The sequence below is a fragment of the Poromitra crassiceps genome, assembly GCF_964638095.1.
Source record: "Poromitra crassiceps genome assembly, chromosome: 3".
In the NCBI taxonomy this organism is placed as follows: Eukaryota; Metazoa; Chordata; class Actinopteri; order Beryciformes; family Melamphaidae; genus Poromitra; species Poromitra crassiceps.
The window spans coordinates 32,148,260-32,170,289 of record NC_139625.1 but is presented as its reverse complement, the minus strand read 5'-3'; the positions used below and the strand labels follow the sequence as shown (position 1 = coordinate 32,170,289).

The 22,030-nt window shown below is 44.3% G+C and overlaps 1 protein-coding gene across 3 annotated transcripts in view; it reads left to right on the top strand.

Moving 5' to 3' along the window:
• The first annotated feature begins 13,485 nt into the window (after positions 1–13,485).
• Positions 13,486–22,030, top strand: part of fgfr3 (fibroblast growth factor receptor 3) — a 63,714-nt gene continuing 55,169 nt past the window's right edge. For 2 of the 3 annotated variants that reach the window (XM_083633984.1, XM_083633982.1), the window contains exon 1: positions 13,486–13,547. The gene's annotated coding sequence lies outside the window, so the exon portion shown is untranslated. The remainder of the gene's footprint in view (positions 13,548–22,030) is intronic. The other variant, XM_083633983.1, reaches the window with a different exon arrangement.

The following is a 22,030-nucleotide window of genomic DNA, read 5'->3' as shown; positions in this document are numbered from 1 at the left end:
TGTAATGCCTACATTAACAATAAAATAAGTAATCTGAAGGGCTGGGTCATTTGAGCAGTGAATGTGGGTGGCGCTAATGCATCTTTTAATTTGTTTACAAACCGCTGTTAAACAAAACTGTACAAGAAGGAAAGCAGCAGTGAGTGTGCCGTCGGGGGTGTTCGACTTGTTGACGCCTCACCTGACTGCGCTCGGCTGCTCTCGTCTGCTTTCCAGGCGAGGCGGCAGTCAACTCAAACGAGTGTGTGGAGCATACAGTCTAAGATGTGGAGCAGCTTTCTACCCCGGTGATGCGCGCGCATCTATGTGATGACGTTGCACAGAAACCCGTCTATTGTATTTGTGAGCGAGTTTTAATTTTATTCGTTTAATTTTCATTTAATCCCCCCCCTCACTGACATGAAAGCCATTTTCTGATTTGTGCGTGTGTGTGTGTGTGTGTGTGTGTGTGTGTGTGTGTGTGTGTGTGTGTGTGTGTGTGTGTGTCTGTGTGTGTGTGTGCGTGCGTGCGTGCGTATATTGGACTGCACTTTAGATTTTTTGTGATTTTTGTGTGTGTGATTTTTACGCTGCATACTTACACTATGTCAAATTCCACGTATGTAATCTACCTACTGTGACAATAAAAATTATCCTCATTCACCCAACTGGCTAATAGGCTAAAATATGCTATGGTTCGCAAAGGGCTTCCATATGAACACAGGGTTAGGGTTAGGCGGTATCTGACATCACATTCTCAGCTGTCAGGATGCGTTCCCCTGCTATGATGGACAGGCTGCAGGCTGGGGCTATAGGGGGAAACAGAGTTCCACACAACAGCGGTCTGACTCTGCCGGAGAGGGCTGCGTTCACGGTCGCCGCCGCCCTTTCAACAGGTCAACAGTGGGTGTATTTGCCATCATAAATCACGCTCTTAACACAACTCATTCAGTCTTTCCCATGGGTGGGTGTGTGTATGCAAACAAGTGCGTGTTGTGTACTCAACCGTTGCCTGAGCATTTCTGCATTCTCTTCCATATGCGCGCGTACGTGCGTGTGTACGTGTGCGTGTGTGCGTGCGTCCGAAGAGTCCACGTGCATCTCCGTGTGTGTCCGTTTATCAGGGGCGAGTCTAGGGGATGGCAAAACCCTGAGTTATGACTGGCTGATGCCCATGTTGGAGGCAGTTTAATTTATTTTTCCAAAACTGCAGTCCTTGAAGGGCCACATGTGAAAAAATGATTTAAATTCTGAGATTAATCTCAGATTTCTGAGTTTAAATTCTGACTCGGAATTCAGAATTCTGACCTGGGACTGTAATGGTAGAATCAAAATATCATGCTTTGCATTATTGTGAGTGTCCTAAATAATGCCTCTGCCTCTGATTTGCTTATGCTATCAAATCCTGGGTAAATAATATGATAAATGCTTGTTTGATTTGAAATTTAACAATTCCTAAAGAGCTTAATTTTAACAGCAGTACATTCTACTGTAATACAAGTGATAGAGAAAATTGTAAGTTCCAGTGGCTTTATTTCATAATCGGTAGCCATAAAGCGGTACACAGTTAAGCTCATTCTCTCACCTTTTTTTTTCAGAAGGGAAAGAGACCTTTTGAAACAACCTTTTTTTTATATAAATGAAAGGAAAGAGACCTTTTTACCAAATGACTTTGTTTTCCTGTAATTGTATACCTTATATACCTATTATTTTATACCTCCTTATCATTATGGAACAGATACCATAATGATCAACAACCAATCAATAAGCAATCAATCAATAATTTTGCACTCACAGGACCTGTCCAAATCACCCATTCTTGAGTATGTGCCCCACCTCGGCCACCCCAGTCACGCCACTGCCGTTCATCGTGTGTGTGTGCGTGCGTGTGTGTGTGTGTGTGTATGTATGTGTGTGTGGGTGTGTGTGTGTGTGTGTGTGTGTGTGTGTGTGTGTGTGTGTGGGTGTGTGTGTGTGTGTGTGTGTGTGTGTGTGTGTGTGTGTGTGTGTGTGTGTGTGTGTGTGTGTGTGTGTGTGTGTGTGTGTGTGTGTGTGAATGGTTGCCAGAGCAACAGAATGTTTATGAGGTCGTCTCTCCGTCTGTCCCTGACAGCGATGATGCATAAGTGAGGTCTGGATGAGGAGACACCTGATGGAGATGAATGAGAGGAGACGAGGAGAGAAACTGTTGTTTGTAGTGACTGCAGACGTCTCTCTCTCTGTCCACATATGTCTCCCCCCCACACACACAAACCCTACCCGCTCCATCCCTCCCCTCTCTCCTCATGCTCAGTGGAGGCCGGCATCCTCGGTGAAGCCAGTAAACATGTTGATTTTTCCCTGGCTCTAACTAAGCTGGCTCACAGCTCCTGGAGTCAATGAGCTGGTGTTTGACAGGAAGAGGGGGGGGGATTTCCACACAGCCATCATCTGTCTTCTTCATGCTGGAATAAAATGTTGCACTTCTCTTACTTCCAGTTCCAGAGGCGACTTGAAACAGATGAGCTGATAGGGAGGTCTTTTCTGACACAGACTCTTTGATTCCGTTTTCCTCTTAAATGGACTTTTGAAGAAGGAGGGGGCTACTTAAACCCTTCTGAACCCCTACTGCTCCCTGTACGTGTGCATTATACAGCCATGATGGATTTGGGAGGGGGGGCGATGATTCAGATTATTTTGACAGGCGGCCATTTTCAGCACCTTCCCTGTGTTGTTAAGTGGTGTTAAAACTGTGCTAACGTCGCGAGCAACTTGTTTTTTGTGGAAGAGGAGAAGAGAGAGACGACTGCATCGAGGCCCCTTTCACTTCACTTCAATCAAAATAAAAAGTCCCCAAAAAATTCACAGACTGCTTTTGCATGAAGAATGCCACTCTCAAACTCAACTGCACTTTTGATTTTACCCTAGAAAAAGGAGAATATAATTTATGCGAAAGTGTGAGCCTCATCTTACAGTAAAATCACTACAAAAATCTCAGTAACACAGTCTCAAACCTTTTCATATGAGGACCCCTAAATTAGTGACTGTCTGTAATACTGTAGGTAGAGAGATAACAGAGACACTACAACCAAAATAATCATAATCTACATTTTCTAATTGTGTTAATCCCTTGTAAAGGAAATAACAGTCAAGTTTAACAATACATCAATTTGCTGGGAACCCCCTCAAGGACCCCTGATGGTCCCCGGACCTCACGCTGAGAACCACTGCAGTAACATATAGGCTCATGAATAGACTTACAGTAGAAGATTGGGTCAATTGAAACTAGACATGGATTTTAAGACTAATCATTATTATGGACATTTCTTGCAGTATGTGTATAAAACACCAACCATATTTCTTCTCTCTCTGTGTGTGCAGACTCTGTGTCCAGTGAGGCAGCCTTCCTGGAGGACTATGTTCTGGGCATGGGCGACACCCTGGAGATGTCATGTGACCTGGAAGAGCCTGCCCAGCCCGTAGTCTGGTTCAAAGATGGCGCCGGCCTGGTGCCTAGCAACCGTACGCGGCTGGGCCAGCGCCTGCTGCGCATCATCAACGTGTCGTACGAAGACTCGGGCGTCTACTCCTGTCGCCTGGCACACAGCAACACTCTGCTCAGCAACTACACCATCAAGGTGACAGGTGAGAGGCTCCACGCCGCAAATCCCATTGCTGGGTACAAGTTGGGTAGCATAATTACTCAAATAAATAAACGATTGGTCACATGTTCGAGCGATATGGATCCAATGAAGCCACATGAAGTCAAGTCAAGTCAAGTCAAGTTTATTTGTATAGCCCTAATTCACAAGCATGTCCCAGAGGGCTTCACAGAAAATATGTCTAGCTAATTCTAGCTGACACAACAGTAGCAAATTACAGTAGTAATGATAACTCATTGAACAATTGATAGAGAAATATAGCAAATAAACACATTAGCGTTCACATACATTAAGGAACGTACGTGACCATCATTTATTTCGATGTTTGCTATCAAGAGTAATTCAGTTGGTGTGGCCAGGGTGCAGAGTGTGTGTGTGTGTGTGGGAGATTTGAGCCGTCAAAAGGGAACAAAAGGCTCGCTCCAGGCCAATCCCGGTGCTTGACTGCTGCGTAGGCGGGAGCAGAGCGTGTTCTGCCCAAAACCCCAGTGGGTTCCATAATAACGCGTGATTCCCGCAGCGCCCAGCACAAACCAGCACAACAAAGAGATGTGTGATGTAGTGCTGCACGATTTGGGGGAAAGGTGCGATTAGCGATTATGGTGGACAATATTGCGATTTGCGATTGTGATTGCGATATAATAAACAAATGGTATCTAGGGATGTGCTGGCATGAGTTTTTGACGGTATGATAACCTTGGACAAAAATACCACGGTTTCACGTATCACAGACTAAAATACATGAAATATATTACAATTTAAAATATATTAAAACTAAATAAATAAAACTATTTGAAATAAAATTATCTTTACAAAAAAATAAAACATTTTGAGACATTTGCCTGTCCCAAACATGTAAAAAAGAAACACCAGAAAAATAGAAACTGCACTGTGTTACAGCACATAGAAGATGGCTCAAGGCTCAGACTGCAAAGTTAGTTACATGTCTGTAGAGTAATACAATGATACACCCCGTTTATTTATTTTGTAGCGACAGATGGCCTTAAACGCCACACTCAAGTGACGCTTCTTGAGAGAGAGGTGAAGTAACGTGTATCTGCAGACTTTATCGAGGGACCATGAAGGCGTCATGTGACAGGCTAGTTGAAAGTCTCATGTTCTGCTGCTGGCAGCTGCGACAGTGTTTTGCTGCTATCAACCAATTGTTAATCTCGCTATATTCTTGATCACAGCGGGTCATTACCCACTGTGCACTTAATCGTGCACTAGTTCTGTATAAGCACCTGCAGCTCTCTCCTTATTTTACTGACGTTCTCACTAATCACACGGCTGTTTACATGCGTTTCTGCATAGCTTGCTGTTAACGATCATGGATATTCTCTCTCTCCCTCTCGGTAAGATGTTATGTAACCTTGCTGCGCATAACATTACTTATTTGCGGGAGTGCATGGGAGAAGTCTCCCACTAGTGTTGTTGATGCCCAGTGTGATGGCAGAGAAACGTGTGTTTGCTGCGTCGCGTGTAATGTTAGTTTAGAGGCGTCTCTCACACACACACACACACACACACTCAAAAAGACGTGAAAAAAAAAAAAAATCACACACTTTTGCGGTTATGTAATCGCACGTGCTGACATCGCGATTGCGATTGCGATCAGATTAATCGTGCAGCACTAGTGTGATGTCTCTCTCTCTCTCTCCTCACGCTCTCGCCATCTTTCTTACTTTGTTCAGATCAGATCAGATAAACTTTATTGTCCCCGAGGGGAAATTTGTCTTGGGCTACAAAGTGCATTACAGCATGTCGATCGGCAGTAACATATACCAACAAAAGAAAGAAAAAAACAACAGCAACATGACAGCAAGACAACAGTGGCATTTGAACAAGACATTGCACAGAACCCGGGTTGAACAGGCGGTGCCTGTTTAGGCAAGAAAAATTGCACCCCCCATATTACACTGACCCTTATTGCACTATCATGTGAAAATAAGATTTTTTTTTTTTTTTTTTTTTTTTTTTTTAACCTTTATTTAACCAGGAAGTCCCTTGAGATTGAAATCTCTTTTCCGAGGGAGACCTGGCCAAGACAGGTCAGTTACAAGTCAGTTACAGTTACAAAATTAAAATTAAAATACAAACAAAACAGACAATACAAACATCAAATACATAAGAAACTAAAATCCAACTCAGTTTAGGCAGTTGCATTTCTCGGTTACAAAGACTTTTAGCATGGCTTTAAATTTCCCCAAAGAGACTAGGTTAGTTAGATGAAGAGAGCTCTGAAGATTATTCCAGGACCAGGGAGCAAAATAGGAAAAAGCTTTTTTTCCCAACTCTGTGGAAACCCTTGGGACCTGGTATGAAAGCCACCTGGTGGAACGAAGCTGTATAGTGATGGAGGTCTGTGTCAGGAGATTACATAAATATAAAGGGAGTTTACCACTCATGCCCCTGGTACACAAGATGATAAAATAATAAGATAAATAAAAGCATATAACCATAAAAAACATAAAATCATAAAATCATAGAAGCATAAAACCATGGCGAGATGAAAACAAGGAGAAACCACAAGAAGGACTAAAAGAAAAGAACAAGCGTGCTTACCTACTGCCACCTCCCATCAGTGCAGGTGTTACACCCGTGAGGAAGGGGCTCGCTGTCTATTCAGCAGTGTTGATCTCCATATCTCTCCATCTCCATCCTCTTTACCTTTGTCAGTCTCATTATATCACTCTCTTTGACCTCTTATCTGAATAAACTCAGCTCTATTCATTTCCCCCTCCCATGTTATAGACAGTATATATATATACAGTATGTTATGTTCACCTTATGCAGCCCCGCGCACTTTTTCTCTTCCATGTAAGATGCAATTGTATTAGTTCTTCTGGTTCAGCGTTAGCCGGCCGAAAACATCGATAAACTGTAAACTATGAATGAAGTTTGGCAACATTCAGAAGCTACACTGCGGCCAACTTCAGACATGCTCATAGCGTTACTGCTGCGAGGAGCTGATGGCTGTACCCGGTCGGCATTTACCGTTAGTTACAAAAGCACGTCAACAGTGTTTTCTCACTGCCAGTAGCCTACAGTAGGGGTTGACAGATAGTCCGACTGGTCACACAGCCAGCGCTCCTCGCTGCTCGTTAATTTCTTTTTGCTTGAAAACAGCTTTTTGGCAAGTCTAAAAATGATAAAGGTGGGAGTAATCTACTTCCGGGTCTAAAACGGAATAACGATTACAAAATGACGTTATGCAGAAGCCTCCTGATATGGGCAAATGATAAGGTGAATGCAGTATGACAAAGACATTAGAAAATCACACTGCACTGAGTGATGTTACAGTGCTAATAATGTGTGATAATGACTCCACCATGAATCAGCTCGTCCTCTGCTGAGAGCAGGCTAGGAGCTTAACACGAGCTAAGGGACAAAAACACAACAAAAACGGAATAAAAACACCCCATGAAAAACAAGACGGCTACACACATCATAATTCTTACTTTCATGTAGGAGTTGGTCTCTTTTTAACCAGTGTTTTGATTAAATTGCCCTTTAAATGCTAAAAATAATAATAATAATATAGTAAAAAATGTCATTATTTGAGCTAATCGAGACGCTAGCGGAGCTCCAATGGAAACAGACACTTTGGCTGCACCCTGCGGCGTGCTTCCCAAACGGACCTATCTTGGTTTTTCTGCGCGTCTGGCAGACATCGGAGTATTCCCCATCAATAAACATGGTCGGAGAGAAGCAGCGGTGATGTTTCGACATGACAGCTTTTCATAAGGGTTCACAGAAGAACAGCGAAAAGGTCTTATATTAGTCTTTTTATTTTCCCCCTGCTCTGCTTCTGCTCCCGCGGCCCAGAGAGACCAGCCAGCTTGTTCTGTACCTCTGCCAACAAGAGGGGAATCAGCAGGTCTGCTCCGGCGTTACTACCACTGCTAACTGCCTGCCAAGCTGCATGCACACACACACACACACACACGCACGCACGCACACACACACACACACACACACACACACACACACACACACACACACACACACACACACACACACACGGCAGCACACCGGCACAGACTTCCACCGGCCACCACCCAGCCAAGTTTCCCACAGATCCCCCCTCCTGATGCACTGTCAAAGGTGAAATTCATTACCATATGTGGGGGGGGGGGGGGAGTAACATTTTAAACAAGTGTGTGATGCAAACAGAGATCTAATAGGAATGTGGGAGGTGTGTGTGTGTGTGTGTGTGTGTGTGTGTGTGTGTGCGTGCGTGCGTGCGTGCGCGCGCGTGTTCTTGTTATCGCTATTTCAGTGAGAACCAATTTGAGTTTTATACCTGGGAAGTGAGCACATGTTAAGATGGGCGGTCGTTTAAGGGTTAGGTTAGCATACATAGACCCTTCTCATGGGGGCCATTTTGTGTCGAAAAGGCAGGGTAAACACAGGTGCAAGCAAAGCACTAATGAGGGTTTCAAACTTCCATGATTGGAATTTGGAAACCCTCATTAGTGTTTTGCTTGCACCTGTGTTTATTCTGCCTTTTCGACACAAAATGGCCCCCGTGAAAAGGGGCTGTTGGGTTCAGGTGAGGTTAGGGATGGTTGAGATTAGGGTTAGGGACTAGAGAATGCATTATGTAAAAGAATGTCCTCACTAAGATAGCTGTGTGTGTGTGTGTGTGTGTGTGTGTGTGTGTGTGTGTGTGTGTGTGTGTGTGTGTGTGCGTGTGTGTGCCTGTGTGTGTGCGTGCGTGTGTGTGTGCGCGTGCATGTGTGTAGCTGGGTGGGGGATGGGGGGGTCAGAGGGGAGTTAGCAGTAGCTTAAAAGTCAGCCTCCTTTTCCCGTAAAACTCATGGACACCAGCTGAGCCCGTTATTGACAACTAATTAGAAAGCAATTAGCTCCAAACGCTTCATCATTGAAAACAGATGGGGTGGCAAGAAATGAGAGTTTGCTCCCTCTCACCACCCCCCACCCCCCGCCCTTACCCCCCTGCGCCCCCAACACGACAACCCCCCCCCCCCCCCCCCCCCCCCCATACACACACACACACATACGCATGTGTTTGGCTGCGAGCCGGGGAGAAAATTGCCTTTTCCAGGCCTGATCGGTGGACAGCTTCTCCTTGGACCTGCAAATCAGCCCAAGACTCTAAACACATGCTCACTCCCCCACATCTCTGCACCGATACCAACAACAAGTCCAGCTCACCAAGTCCTGTTCTGTCTCACAATCTGATACCAACAAGTCCAGCTGACCAAGTCATGTTCTGTCTCAATCTGATACCAACAACAAGTCCAGTTTACCAAGTCATGTTCTGTCTCACAATCTGACAACAAGTCCAGCTTACCAAGGTATGTTCTGTCTCACAATAAGTCCAGCTTACCAAGTCATGTTCTGTCTCACAATCAGATACCAACAAGTCCATCTTACCAAGTCATGTTCTGTCTCACAATCTGTCAACAAGTCCAGCTGACCAAGTCATGTTATGTCTCACAATCTCACAACAAGTCCAGTTTACCAAGTCATGTTCTGTCTCACAATCTGAAACCAACAAGTCCAGCTGACCAAGTCATGTTCTGCCAACAACAAGTCCAGCTGACCAAGTCATGTTCTGTCTCACAATCTGAAAAGATGTACCAGTGGGCGGAGAGAAAACCCTTTGCTTTCGGCGCACTATTTTATCTGTTTATTGTCACTATTTTTGTCTTTTAATATGAAGCACATTGTATGAAATGTGCTATACAAATGAAATTGACTTGACTTGACTACAGTAGTTCAAGAGTGGAAACTGTGCAGGAACAGAGTTCATCACAAACCCCATTGTCAGACATTTGACGTTTGATGAAAAATAGCATTTGAACACTGGATAGCAGATTAAATTACGTGTTCAGACGTTTTTACAGTGGTGGCAATATCCTGTTCTCCCCCCTTACTCTAAACACACAGTCTGAGCTCCATCTAAAACACACACGGCATATTGTGTTTTTCCTCAAATATTTGAGTAAGGTGTCAGATATTTAGGAGCGGTATCAGATTTAGCACCTGGACGGGGTCCAGAGAGCCAGAGCAGCCCGCTCATATTGTACACATGTTCCAAGCAAAAGGCTGTGGATAGGAGAAGTTCTTGAAGCAAACTGAATTGAAACAAGCTCAATTGTAAAGTCTATGTACAGAGGCTTTGCAGTTGCATCTACTGTGCATCTGGCTGCATGGAGGTCCATTGGAGGAGTGGCTGTTAATAATGTTAATAAAGTCTAAATCTATAACAACCAGGTTAGAAACAGAGAGCTATGCAGCCTGTTGTGGTGATCCATTCAGTAACGTTCTCAGTCAAAGTGAATAGTGTGATAGGGTGGATTTGTTTCCAAATGTAGGTTACTGTGACACAGTCAACTGTCTGTCTTTAGCCCTAGTCTCTACTCCAAAACACTCTGAGTTACTGTCACACAGTCAACTGTCTGTCTTTAGCCCTAGTCTCTACTCCAAAACACTCTGAGTTACTGTGACACAGTCAACTGTCTGTCTTTAGCCCTAGTCTCTACTCAAAAACCATCTGAGTTACTGTCACACAGTCAACTGTCTGTCTTTAGCCCTAGTCTCTACTCCAAAACACTCTGAGTTACTGTGACACAGTCAACTGTCTGTCTTTAGTCCTAGTCTCTACTCCAAAACACTCTGAGTTACTGTGACACAGTCGACTGTCTGTCTTTAGTCCTAGTCTCTACTCCAAAACACTCTGAGTTACTGTGACACAGTCAACTGTCTGTCTTTAGTCCTAGTCTCTACTCCAAAACACTCTGAGTTACTGTGACACAGTCAACTGTCTGTCTTTAGTCCTAGTCTCTACTCCAAAACACTCTGAGTTACTGTGACACAGTCAACTGTCTGTCTTTAGCCCTAGTCTCTACTCCAAAACACTCTGAGTTACTGTGACACAGTCAACTGTCTGTCTTTAGTCCTAGTCTCTACTCCAAAACACTCTGAGTTACTGTGACACAGTCGACTGTCTGTCTTTAGTCCTAGTCTCTACTCCAAAACACTCTGAGTTACTGTGACACAGTCAACTGTCTGTCTTTAGTCCTAGTCTCTACTCCAAAACACTCTGAGTTACTGTAACACAGTCAACTGTCTGTCTTTAGCCCTAGTCTCTACTCCAAAACACTTTGAGTTACTGTCACACAGCAACTGTCTGTCTTTAGTCCTAGTCTCTGCTCCAAAACACTCTGTTACTCTGACACAGTCAACTATCTGTCTTTAGCCCTATAGTCTCTACTCCAAAACACTCTGTTACCATGACACAATCAACTATCTGTCTTTACCATCAAAGACATGTATGTTAGGGTTAATACTCCTGTCAGTGCCCCTGACCAAGGCAATGGCAAAAAGAACTGGAGTTGGTCCCCGGGTGCTGCACTGCGGCTGCCCACTGCTCCTAGTTCTAGGAAGGTTCCTAGTAGAGGATGGGTTAGATGCAGAGGATGAATTTCCCCATGGGGATAAATAAAGGATAACTTAACTTAACTTTAGCCCTAGTCTCTACTCCAAAACACTGAGAAGACTCCGCTCAAAACCTGAACACGGGTGCCCCCGGTGGCTCATCCAGTAGAGTGCTTAGGCTACCATGTGGCTCAGTCCTTCCCGCAGCGACCCGGGTTCCACTCTGGCCCATGGTCATTTGCAGCATGTCATCCGCTCACTCTCTCTCCAATAGCATGTCTCTCTCTCACACTTTCGCTATTGATTAATGCTGGTCTATTCAATTATAAATTCAATTGGACCAGATTTTAAAACCAGGAATTGTAGATGGGCTGGACAATTTCAGCAGCGTATTTGCCCGCTTACCAGCGAGCTAGCATAACAGGATTGATACCTACATATTTGTCTGGATGTCTAGTTTCCGAGGACATCAGAAGCTCAGCTGTAACGAGAGCCTGTCAAACAAGCCCTATGCTGTGCCATAATTACCGAGGACCTTGGTGACCTCATAGCCGTCTACGGCCATGCTCACTGGGCCACTCGGAGGTTGCTGCCAGGCCAGATGTGGCCCGCAAGCCACCAATTGAATAGGCCTGGAATAAAGCATAAAAATGCCCAGTTAATGAACCAACTAATTAACTAGCCAGAAGCCCCATTTAGCAAAGACACCACTAATGTATATGTGACTGCTAGCCAATATTGGCACTAGCGTCTACCTCTACCAGATATGTCAACCAGCATGCAAATAGAAGTGTTTATGTAACGGTAGGGGTTGTGCTGTGCAGTGAAGTAAACCTCCCTCCAGACGCTTTAAGAGACACTAGTGACAAACACTAGAGCCATATGGCTTTAGCCTTCTTGCTACGTATCCGTCTCCCATGCCGAAGTCCCCGGTTTGATCCCCAGCTGCAGGGGGACTACACAAGGCAGGCTACATTTACAAGACAGAGCTGCACAAGACAGAGCTAAACACAAAATAGATCAGATGTATCATGGCAGCACATCAATTAACCAGATATTTTCAATTCTGTTTGGACGGTTAAGTTGAACGTTGAGAAACACAACCAGCTGTTACCCAAGAGTGGAGGACATCCAGTATGGCCGCCAGAGGGTTTGTTACGCCTCCCGAAAGCCCTCTATTCTATGACATGTTAGAAGTGAGGGTCTATGATGTAAGAGAATATAAGTCATATATTTGGGTTTTTGAGCGGAACATTTTTGTCTGACTTGAATAACTGTAATAATAACCCGTAGCGAGTGTTATTTTGACACCAGCAGTCTTTTAGCAAGAGAGGACGTCTCATATCATATTTACAATGGTGGAACTCATCCAATGTGTTGTGAGTGGAGGCAGGGAGGGACTCTACTGAGCAGCAGCACAACAGTGGGGTGGAGGTGTCAAATAATAGAAGCTAAAACCTGCTAGTCAGGGGTTTCGGGAGCAGCCGGGGTTTTGAGGTAACATCTGGCTCTCATTAACCAGACCTGTGGAGCTGAACCAGAAAACTTCAAGGTCACATCGAAAATAATTACCGAGCCGCCGTGAAAATGTGTGATACAGCGAATCTGAACAGGCGTATCTGTGGCCCAAGAATAATTAGACGTCGTCTGACACACTATCCGCGAGGGTGAGCCCGAGAGTTAGCCTGTCCACATTCATGCAAGTGTGTCAATGGCCAATAGCTACCAAGAGTGTGTGTTTCTGTGTGTGTGTGTGTTGTGTATATATGGTGTGTGTTTCCGCTCACATGCACACGCTCACCCCAGCGCGTCACACCAACATTAGCAGCACTAATAGCCCTCTCATTTGTAACGTCTGTGTGGAAATGTTTGGGTTGTAATATCTGAAAGAGCCGCCACACTACAGAGAACTGTGGACTCATTCATGAGTTTCTCAATGAGCACAGTCAATTTAAATATGCGTGCGTGCTTGCACGCGCGCACGTGCGTGCCAGTGTGTGTGTGTGTGTGTGTGTGTGTGTGTGTGTGTGTGTGTGTGTAAATTTGCGTATACGCACCATTTAATTTACAAAAGTCCTATTTTTCTCGCTCTGTTTTCCTTTTGTCTTGGACAAAAAATAAATGACAGTTTACAGGCTCTCCAGCTGTAATTTTCTGGTTATCAGATGGGTAGCAAAGTTCAAGTAGTCTGGAGAATAAACACATGTTTACAAGCTGTTCAAATGAATGAGTGTAGCTCACATAAAAACAACTACAGTGCTTTTTAATGACAGAAGGCAACTCAAGTCCTCGGCCGACAAAGAGAAAGCACACTTTACACTTACAACCCTCTGAATATTGAAGGGATTTTGAATGATAATCTACAGATAATACATTTTTATCGAGTTTTGCAATAGATCCCTCCAAATGTGAACTCCTGTGTTTTTGTTTTTGTCTTTGTGTCTACTAAAGATTCTCTGTCGTCTGGTGATGATGAAGATTATGATGAAGATCCGGAAGATGCAGGTAATGGAAACGGTGTGTTCCTCATTTCAATCACTCATCTTATTTTATTTTTTAAGTCACATTTCTGGAGTTTTACAGCATGCTTTGCCTTTAGAAAGGCACTGAAGCCATTTCTTTTTCATCTTCAGTGAAAGTTTTTCGTATTTTACCATCGCCAAAACCTTACCTTCACTTAAAGCAGCTACGAGCAAGATTTTCGATTGTTATTAAACAGTATAATTACAATATTGATGCATCACATCTTACCTATAATAGTAGCTGAGACCAAAGCCGTGTGAATCGGAGATTGCTCTCTTAAGTCTGTGTCTGTCTAAACTCGCGTCAACAGGGGGCTCTCTCTCTCTCTCTCCTTACCGCCGGACTGGCTAAACCCGGAAGTGAAATCCGGAAGTGAAACGCAGCTGCCTGCATTCCCCCGTTCGCGCTGCCTAGCAACATACCATAAACAAGGAGAACGCCATGCATACTCTCGCGAACATCTCTCGTTATATCCTAACAGGTTTTTTGAAAGTTATTTTGTGGTTATGGCCGAAGTGGCTGCTGCAAACCGTTTCATTTCACTTCCTGATCTGCCCTGGCCACAGAGAGACTAACACTGGCCGATTCACTCGGGGTTCAAGCGAGACTACTCTGCGTTGGTCTCGTCTACTATTAGAGGTAAGATGTGATGCATTGATATTAAATTTAGACTGTTTAATAACAATCGAAAATCTTGCTCGTAGCTGCTTTAAACCAACTTGTTTTAGAAGCAGTGTTGTTTTACTTGCTTTAAACTCTGCTGTTAGCAAACCTTTTCTTTGACAAACAAATGACGAGTCCATTGTCACATAGTGTAATCCTTTCATGATGCAACAACATTACCATCTTCACATTCAACAGTTCATCTGCATTTCAGAGTTTGTGCTCATTATGACATGTTGTCAGACTGTGTTGTGATTTGCCACCAGCACGCGCTTAGGAAGATGATTTTATATGGAATTATATGACTCCCATTGAATTTATACGACTCTAATCTGACTTTTATTACCTTAATTGGAATTTTACGACCAACATCAGAGTTACACGGCTATCACTCCTGTTATAACCCCTCACTCTCTTCCTTAAATAAAATTCATAAAAGCTCCTCTCCGGAGCCTAAACCTAACGCCACAATCGCACAGATCAAAAGCCGGTGGTTCTCAGGCGGGTAGCTCCCTGTGTTCTGATGTGAGTGTATGGAAGTCCAGACTGATACGTAGAGCCAAAGAGAACATGAGACCACGTTATCAGGATGGTTTTCACCAGGCTAGAGAAGCTCCTCTCTCCACAGATCAAAAGGCGGTGGGTAGCACCCCGCTCTGAGCCCGCGTTCTGATGGGAGCTGTTTTGGCGTACGGAGTTCAGCCGCAGGTGAACAAAGAGCGATGAGGGACGGCTTCTGCTGGCACTGCACCCTGCACCCTGCACATGCTCCGTTCTGTCAGCTCACCGCTCCACACAGCCAGAGAGCTGCTGGCTCCGCCCCTCAGCCTCCATGCTGTGCTGCCTTTGGTGCACAGACACCCAGAGCCACAGAGAGAGAGATGGAGTAGAAGAGATAAAGGCACAGGAGTAAAGTGAGGAACACAGAGAGACCTACATAAATACATAAATAAACATAAATAGATCTGTAGCAAGTGGGTTTTTATGGGGTGGGGCTGCTAGCCTCATGCCCCCCATTAACCCTATAGAAAGTGAGACACACATTTGAAAAGATGGACAGACATGGCAGACAGGCAGAGAGAGAGAGAGAGAGAGAGAGAGAGAGGATTTCATACCTGTTGGGAGAATTTGCAGTGATTGTCTTTTGATGATCCCTTGGTCGCTAATGAATGCCAGCAAAGGGAGTTTTGGGAGGGACAGACTAGTGAAAACGTCAACAACTGTTAGACATCACTCTCTCAGGCATAGTGGATCAAGAAATAACGTATTAATTATTTCCTTACCCGCTTTTCCCATTGTACCACTCCTAAATTTAAAAGTAACCTTTCCATCTTTTGTCCCTGGCTGTTATACTATACTGTACATTGACATTAAGGGGAACAGGGATATTTGTTAAAGTCTTTTGTGTGGGTGCTATCACCTTCATCCTTGCACCCTCTCACCTCATGGTCACTTGCAGTGTTGCAGAACTAAGACTCTAAGATTACTGTACATTTACATTCGATTTACATTCAAGGCATTATATCCAGAGCAACTTAACCTGAGGTGCAACAATAGCTGGAAGCAGGACAATAAACCGTAGAGTAAGTGTAGAAGAAGCTTACTGTTGCTGTCATTGTAAGTGGCCCTGGATAAGGTGAATGCCTACACTGTAAAAACCTGCTGTCATTGTAAGTGGCCCTGGATAAGGTGAATGCCTACACTGTAAAAACCTGCTGTCATTGTAAGTGGCCCTGGATAAGGTGAACGCCTAACACTGTAAAAACCTGAATGCGTCTGAATTTGCGCCTCAGCAGTGAAAGCGTGAAGTGCTTTCTAAATGGGGGCGAAGTGGCACCGGCTTACTGCAAAGATCCCCCAATGCTGGTAAATACCCTCCGACTGCCAGACTTAATCTGTGGATGTAAGTCTACCTCATGACATGCGAGGCTCTGATTTCCTGGCCAAAAGCAGAGGGATTAGCCCAGAAATGCTAAACCCCATATCGCCGCTTAATGTCCGCTAAGCCAGTGCTAATTAGCCGGCGGCATGGAGGAAGGAGCCATGTGACGAGCCACGCAGTCCCTGTCGCCGAGCCGGGGAGCATCAACCGCTACATGGGAAATAGGGGAGAAATATGCAGAGAGAACCATAATGGAGATAGTCAAAGAGTCAGGCTGGTAATGAGGGACAGGGATAATAATCGAGAGAAAGAGAGAAAACAGACACTGATTGACAGGAAGCAGCCTGGTCGCCAGAATAAAATGTCCACATTGTGTGTTTCTACACTCAACTCACGACTCGATACGATACACAATACTGAGTTTACAATACGATTTTCTCACAGTTTTCTTTTTACAAAATGAGATTGCAGACAAATTATGACTGATAAAGATTCCTTTAATTATTTCTTACACAAAAACCACAAAATACTGTATTTTTTCGTATATTTTCTTTATCAAATTAAAGAATCCCTTTTTATTTAGGAGGTAGGATAACTGCAAAACACAAACTTTGCAATGAATGCATATTTCTTTTCACACCGGAGGGCGGCATGTTCGATTCACAGTCATTGTCACAGTGTTTCCAAAGTCTACATGTCAACCGTGAGTCAGATTTAATGTTTTTGTTATTTAAGCCAAACCCAAACCATAATCCTAACCTTAACCAAGTTGTTTTACTTCCCTAAACATAACCAAAGTTGTTCAAGTTGTTTTATTTGCATTTAACATTTGAAAGAAAGTTTTCAAATTAACCACCGTTTTGTTTCAAATTTCTGTTGAGATTGTAGGTCTGCAGAGATGTAAATTCTTTTAGAAATGTAAAAGGCCAACGCTTAGTTTCAAATTTATGTTGAGATTGTACATGGATTGCAGTGTGTCAAGTTTTTCTCATCATAAATGTGTAATAAACATTGTGTTTTGATTAGGCGTCTATTCAAATGTTGAAAGTTATAAGAGTGTACAATATGCAGTGATATGTGTGGTAGAAATCATTAATTACGTATGCCAATAAAACATATTTCTTGGATTTAATTGACAGTATTTACTCTCATCTGTCTGTCGGAAAGAAGGTGATTTCAACATTGCTGACGTGCAAGGTCAGATAACATTTGTTTGTCATAAAATGAAACCAATAGAGAATAGCCTAAGTGACGTCACTTTATCTACCGGCAAAGCTGAAGACCGGCGACATGCCACGAGCTTCCACAAGCTATGTAGTTTTTATACGAAACTAACCCCTACGTTTCAGTTTGAAGACAAACTGTGACTTTCTTGAGATGCAAAGTTATGTTTTAAATTGACAAAATTAGCGTTGGCACCCCGTGGCACAATTCAAATGGGATCAAAAAGTAACCTTATTCTCCGTCCACTGCCATTCATATTTTTCACAGCGTTGGTACAGGGAGAAAGCAGGAAGTGATGTTTCGCTTTGGCTCTCTATAGAAAACTGGAGTTCTCATTCAAACATGTTACAATAATAGATACATGAGGAACATTTATTGATACATCTGGGAAAATCTAGAAGGTTCTTCGTGCTTATCTGTGGGAAGAAGAGAAGTCTTTTCTCAGCTAGAAACCACATTCTGAAATATGTTACAATGTTACAGGCTGGCCTGAGCCCTGTAGTGTGAACATTGACATTTCTTTGTAGGCTGATACATTGTATAGCATGACATGGTGGATGTCTTAGCCCCTGTTCACACAGGACGCCGAAGCAACGCTCAACCTAAGCTCAACCTACGCTGAACCCACAAGTTTAATTTAGGCGTCCTTGTTAACAGGCGAGGCCGTTCACACCACCCGCGCACGTGTCACGCTGAAGCCTCGCCGAAGCCACGCTCACGCCTTGCTCAAGCGATCGTTCAGGATTCATGCCTATTTTCCAAGCGTGACGCGTGAAGCCAAGCATGAAGTAAATGGGAGTTGTGGGCGGGTTCAAGGTGCGAGAGTAGGCACTGAGAGGAAAAGAGAAGGCTTCTTGTGTGAACCGTTAGGCGTACGTTCAGCTTGTGCATGCTTCAAGCTTCAGTTCTACTTACGTTCGGCGTCCTGTGTGAACAAGGGCTTAGGTCTTGTTATTTAAGAAATTTACCACGAGAGGAAGGGGGTTGTGGCCACATTTACCACTGGTACAGGGTTGTGGCACGAGGTGAAGCCGAGTGCCATAAACCATAATATAACACATAATATAAAAAATACACAATTGTAACATTCAATTCATTTATTTACAATCATTACTGGTTTCAGAATACATTTATCCTTCCGCCACAGAATATAGTTCCATTGACAGTCCCAGGTTGACTCCGTGACAACTCAAGCTCAGCCAGTTCTCTCTCCCCAATTTCACCATGTCGTTCTTTGTTCACTTCACCTTCATCTTCATCTAACCACTGCTCAAAACTCAATCCACCCAGTAAATCAAACGTTACTATGAAATCGGACATTTCCTTGTTAGAGATTTGTAGACTGACAGGCTAACAGTGGGCGGAGTCAGCACAGGTGTTCTTCATTCATCAGGGAGCGGAGTGATACTGCGGTTGGAGCCGAACTGTAGATTGTTGGCCTATTTACCACTGTTGCTAGCCAATCAGAATCCAGTATTCACTCATGCTGTTGTAGAATATGTTATTTTCAACTTTTCCGCGGGTGGTAGCTGGGCTGGCAAGGCAATTTCTCGGGGGGGGGGGCAGCTGCCACCCTGGTAGATCCGCCACTGGCGATGTCACCATCACACCAGATGTAATGATGCCCCCAAACAGAGCTGTCTGTCAGAGACTATAGGCCCCTGGCTGGTCCAGCCGTCACTTCCTGCGGAGGTGCTGCCGCACGTGGATGATATGATTGACCAATTTGTAAGATTGACGTGGCATTTGTGTCTGAGGATGATAGACAGTGTTGAAGCTGTGTCTGTTGTTGCCATGGTAGCTGTCTATGTGACACCTGGATTTTTTGGCATCTGTCTGACTGACGCTCTTAGACTGAGGCCAACCCGTGAGGTGGTAAACCAGAGGTGCTTGGGCTGAATAGACATAGGCTTACACACACATACACACAACTACATTACATACACATACACACAACTACATCACACACACACACACACACACACACACACACACACACACACACACACACACACACACACACACACACACACATACACACAACTACATCACACACACACACACACACACATACACACAACTACATCACACACACATACACACAACTACATTATACACTACATCACTGAGCAATTTGTGAGGCTGATATTGAGTCTGTTTCCATGTGACATTTCTATTCTGAGAGCTAGCACATAATAATCGAGGCCTTGAACATGAGGCGACCCCATGGATGCAGAAGCCAGAAATATAACTTGTCATTTCGTCTAGTGTTACATTCTTAATTTTCCTCAAATAAACTGAAAAAGCTGCCAATGTGAGATCGTTTCCCCCCAATACAAATGAGTCTAACTTGTTTCCAGAACATTCTTAACTAGGTTGCATCGTCTTATTGTATCTCCTTTTAAGAAAATTCTTGAGACAAATGAGACCCAAACAAATTGACATTGTCTCATGTTATTAGAAGAGTTTTCACATTTGCATTAGGAAATATATCACTTTTAAGAGTGAATGCAGGCGTTAAAGGATGGCTTTACCTGTAATCAACCCACTTTGCATTATATAATCTCTGTAATATAAGCACATGGGCAGTGTTTTATCTTCTCTCTCGGTTTACCTCACGGAGAAAAATGCTCCTGCTGCTGTCTGCAGAAACTCCGCCCCCACCAGTTGCAAGTCATTAAGGCTTGTTAAGGCTCTCCATGATTCTCTGTGGATGTGTGCATACGTAAAAAATAAAAATAAACAATAACAGCCGCCCCCTCGGAGCAGATTCTGCCTCTCCAGCACAACTTCCGCAGCTCCGTTGTGACGCGTTGTGACGTAAAACGCGTCACAACGGAGCACTTTGCCAGAGGGGGAAATGGGAGATCTCCCTGAGGTTATTAATGATACAAAGTGGGTTGATTACCGGTAAAGAAAACAGTAAACAAACATGCCATCCCCATGTAGGCTCCATCAGTTTTGAAGAATGGGTGGCTGTGGCTCAGGAGGTAGAGCGGGTTGTCCTTTTGGAGAGAAGAGGTCGGTGGGTCGATCCCCGGCTGCTCCATTCCTCATGTCGAAATGTCCTGAATTGTTCCGGACGGGGGCATGGTAGCTTGCCACCATCGGTGTCTGAATGCATGGCTGAATGTAGACATTGTCGAGCACTATATAAATGCAGTCCATTTACCTTTTTACCAACATGCCAGAAGCATTAGTGAGGTACAACATTTTCTAAACCTTCGGCAGAGAGCGATCCATAGTCCACCCCCCACGATGAAAATGACATATTAAAGCATAGGTGTTTTGCAGGGCAGAAGTATGCTTGTATTAAAGCATAGGAGTTTTGCAGTGCAGAAGACATATTAAAGCATAGGTGTTTTGCAGTGCAGAAGTATGCTTGCACACTCTGAGCCTGTGTCAAGCCGAGGGAGGGGGGGGGGAGTGGTCGATTAGTCTCTCTACTAACAGAGTGTAATCTGTGCTGTGTTCCTGAGCTATGCAGCCTCTTGTTTACCCTGGCAGGAGAGCAGAGGTCCGGATGCCCGGGCCACGGCACGCTGCTGGGCCACGGCACGCTGCTCCTCCGCGGCTGCCTCACGGCTCCTCCGACTCTGTTTGCCTTGAGTCCCCGCAGGCGGCCAGCCTTCAAAGAGCCATGCTGTAAATCTGTAATGCAATCTGCCTGTGTGCTCGCAGGCGTCAGCGAGGGCAAATTATACAATTACACAATGAATCCCCTCCCGCCCCACCTGCCCCACCTTTTCCCAGATCGCTCTCTCGGTGCTGAAGGGGCGTTCGGCACCGCGGCGTGTACCGCGCCATGCTAATTGCAGTTAAGTTGGACTGATAGAGAGCCACAGTCATGCTCCTGTGACCCGCAACACAGCCGCACAGGCAGCTACAGGAGGAGGGGGAAGGGGGGGTTGTGTGTGTGTGTGTGTGTGTGTGTGTGTGTGTGTGTGTGTGTGTGTGTGTGTGTGTGTGTGTGTGTGTGTGTGTGTGTGTGTGTGTGTGTGTGTGTGTGTGTGTGTGTGTTCTTGGTGCTTGCATAGGCGTGTGAGTTTGTGTGCACAGAGTACTTGTAATGCCATTATGTATTTTAAATCCCCCCAAAATGTATGCTGCCTAAAACAATAATGTTATTGTATGCTGATTACATATACTTGTGAAAATTTAGAGGATTACTTCCGGGAATACTTTCAAAGTGAGAGGAGAAACCCAGAAGGTTGAGGTTACCTCATTATAAAATGTGGCACAGAAAAAAAGTTGTTTGTATGCAAACCTAAAATTATTTTCCTGAACTTGCTAATTTTCCACTCTTTCACAGTTGTACCTTATAATCAGTCTCAGTAATCTGAAAGTAACTAAAAGTAATCACAATACATCTGTAACGGTGGTCACTACGTAGTGACTGTGAGCAGGGTCTGAGAGCAGGTCACGTGGGGGCTGGGTTTACCCAGGCTAATACAACATGGGTTACACATCATTGAGTTTGAATAATGCCTTGGATTACATTAATTACAGGAAGAAGTACCTGGTAACTAAAGTAATGGAATACATTTATAAAGAGACCAACCCAACATTGAGTTGGTGTAGTGCTTGTGTGCCTGTGTTCATGTATGTGACAGTGAATGATGCATCATTTCTCCCTGCTGTCTGGCCTCTCTGCCTGCCTCTCTCCAGCCCTGGTTTGGGAGTTGGTTCTGGAGCGTAAAGCAAACAG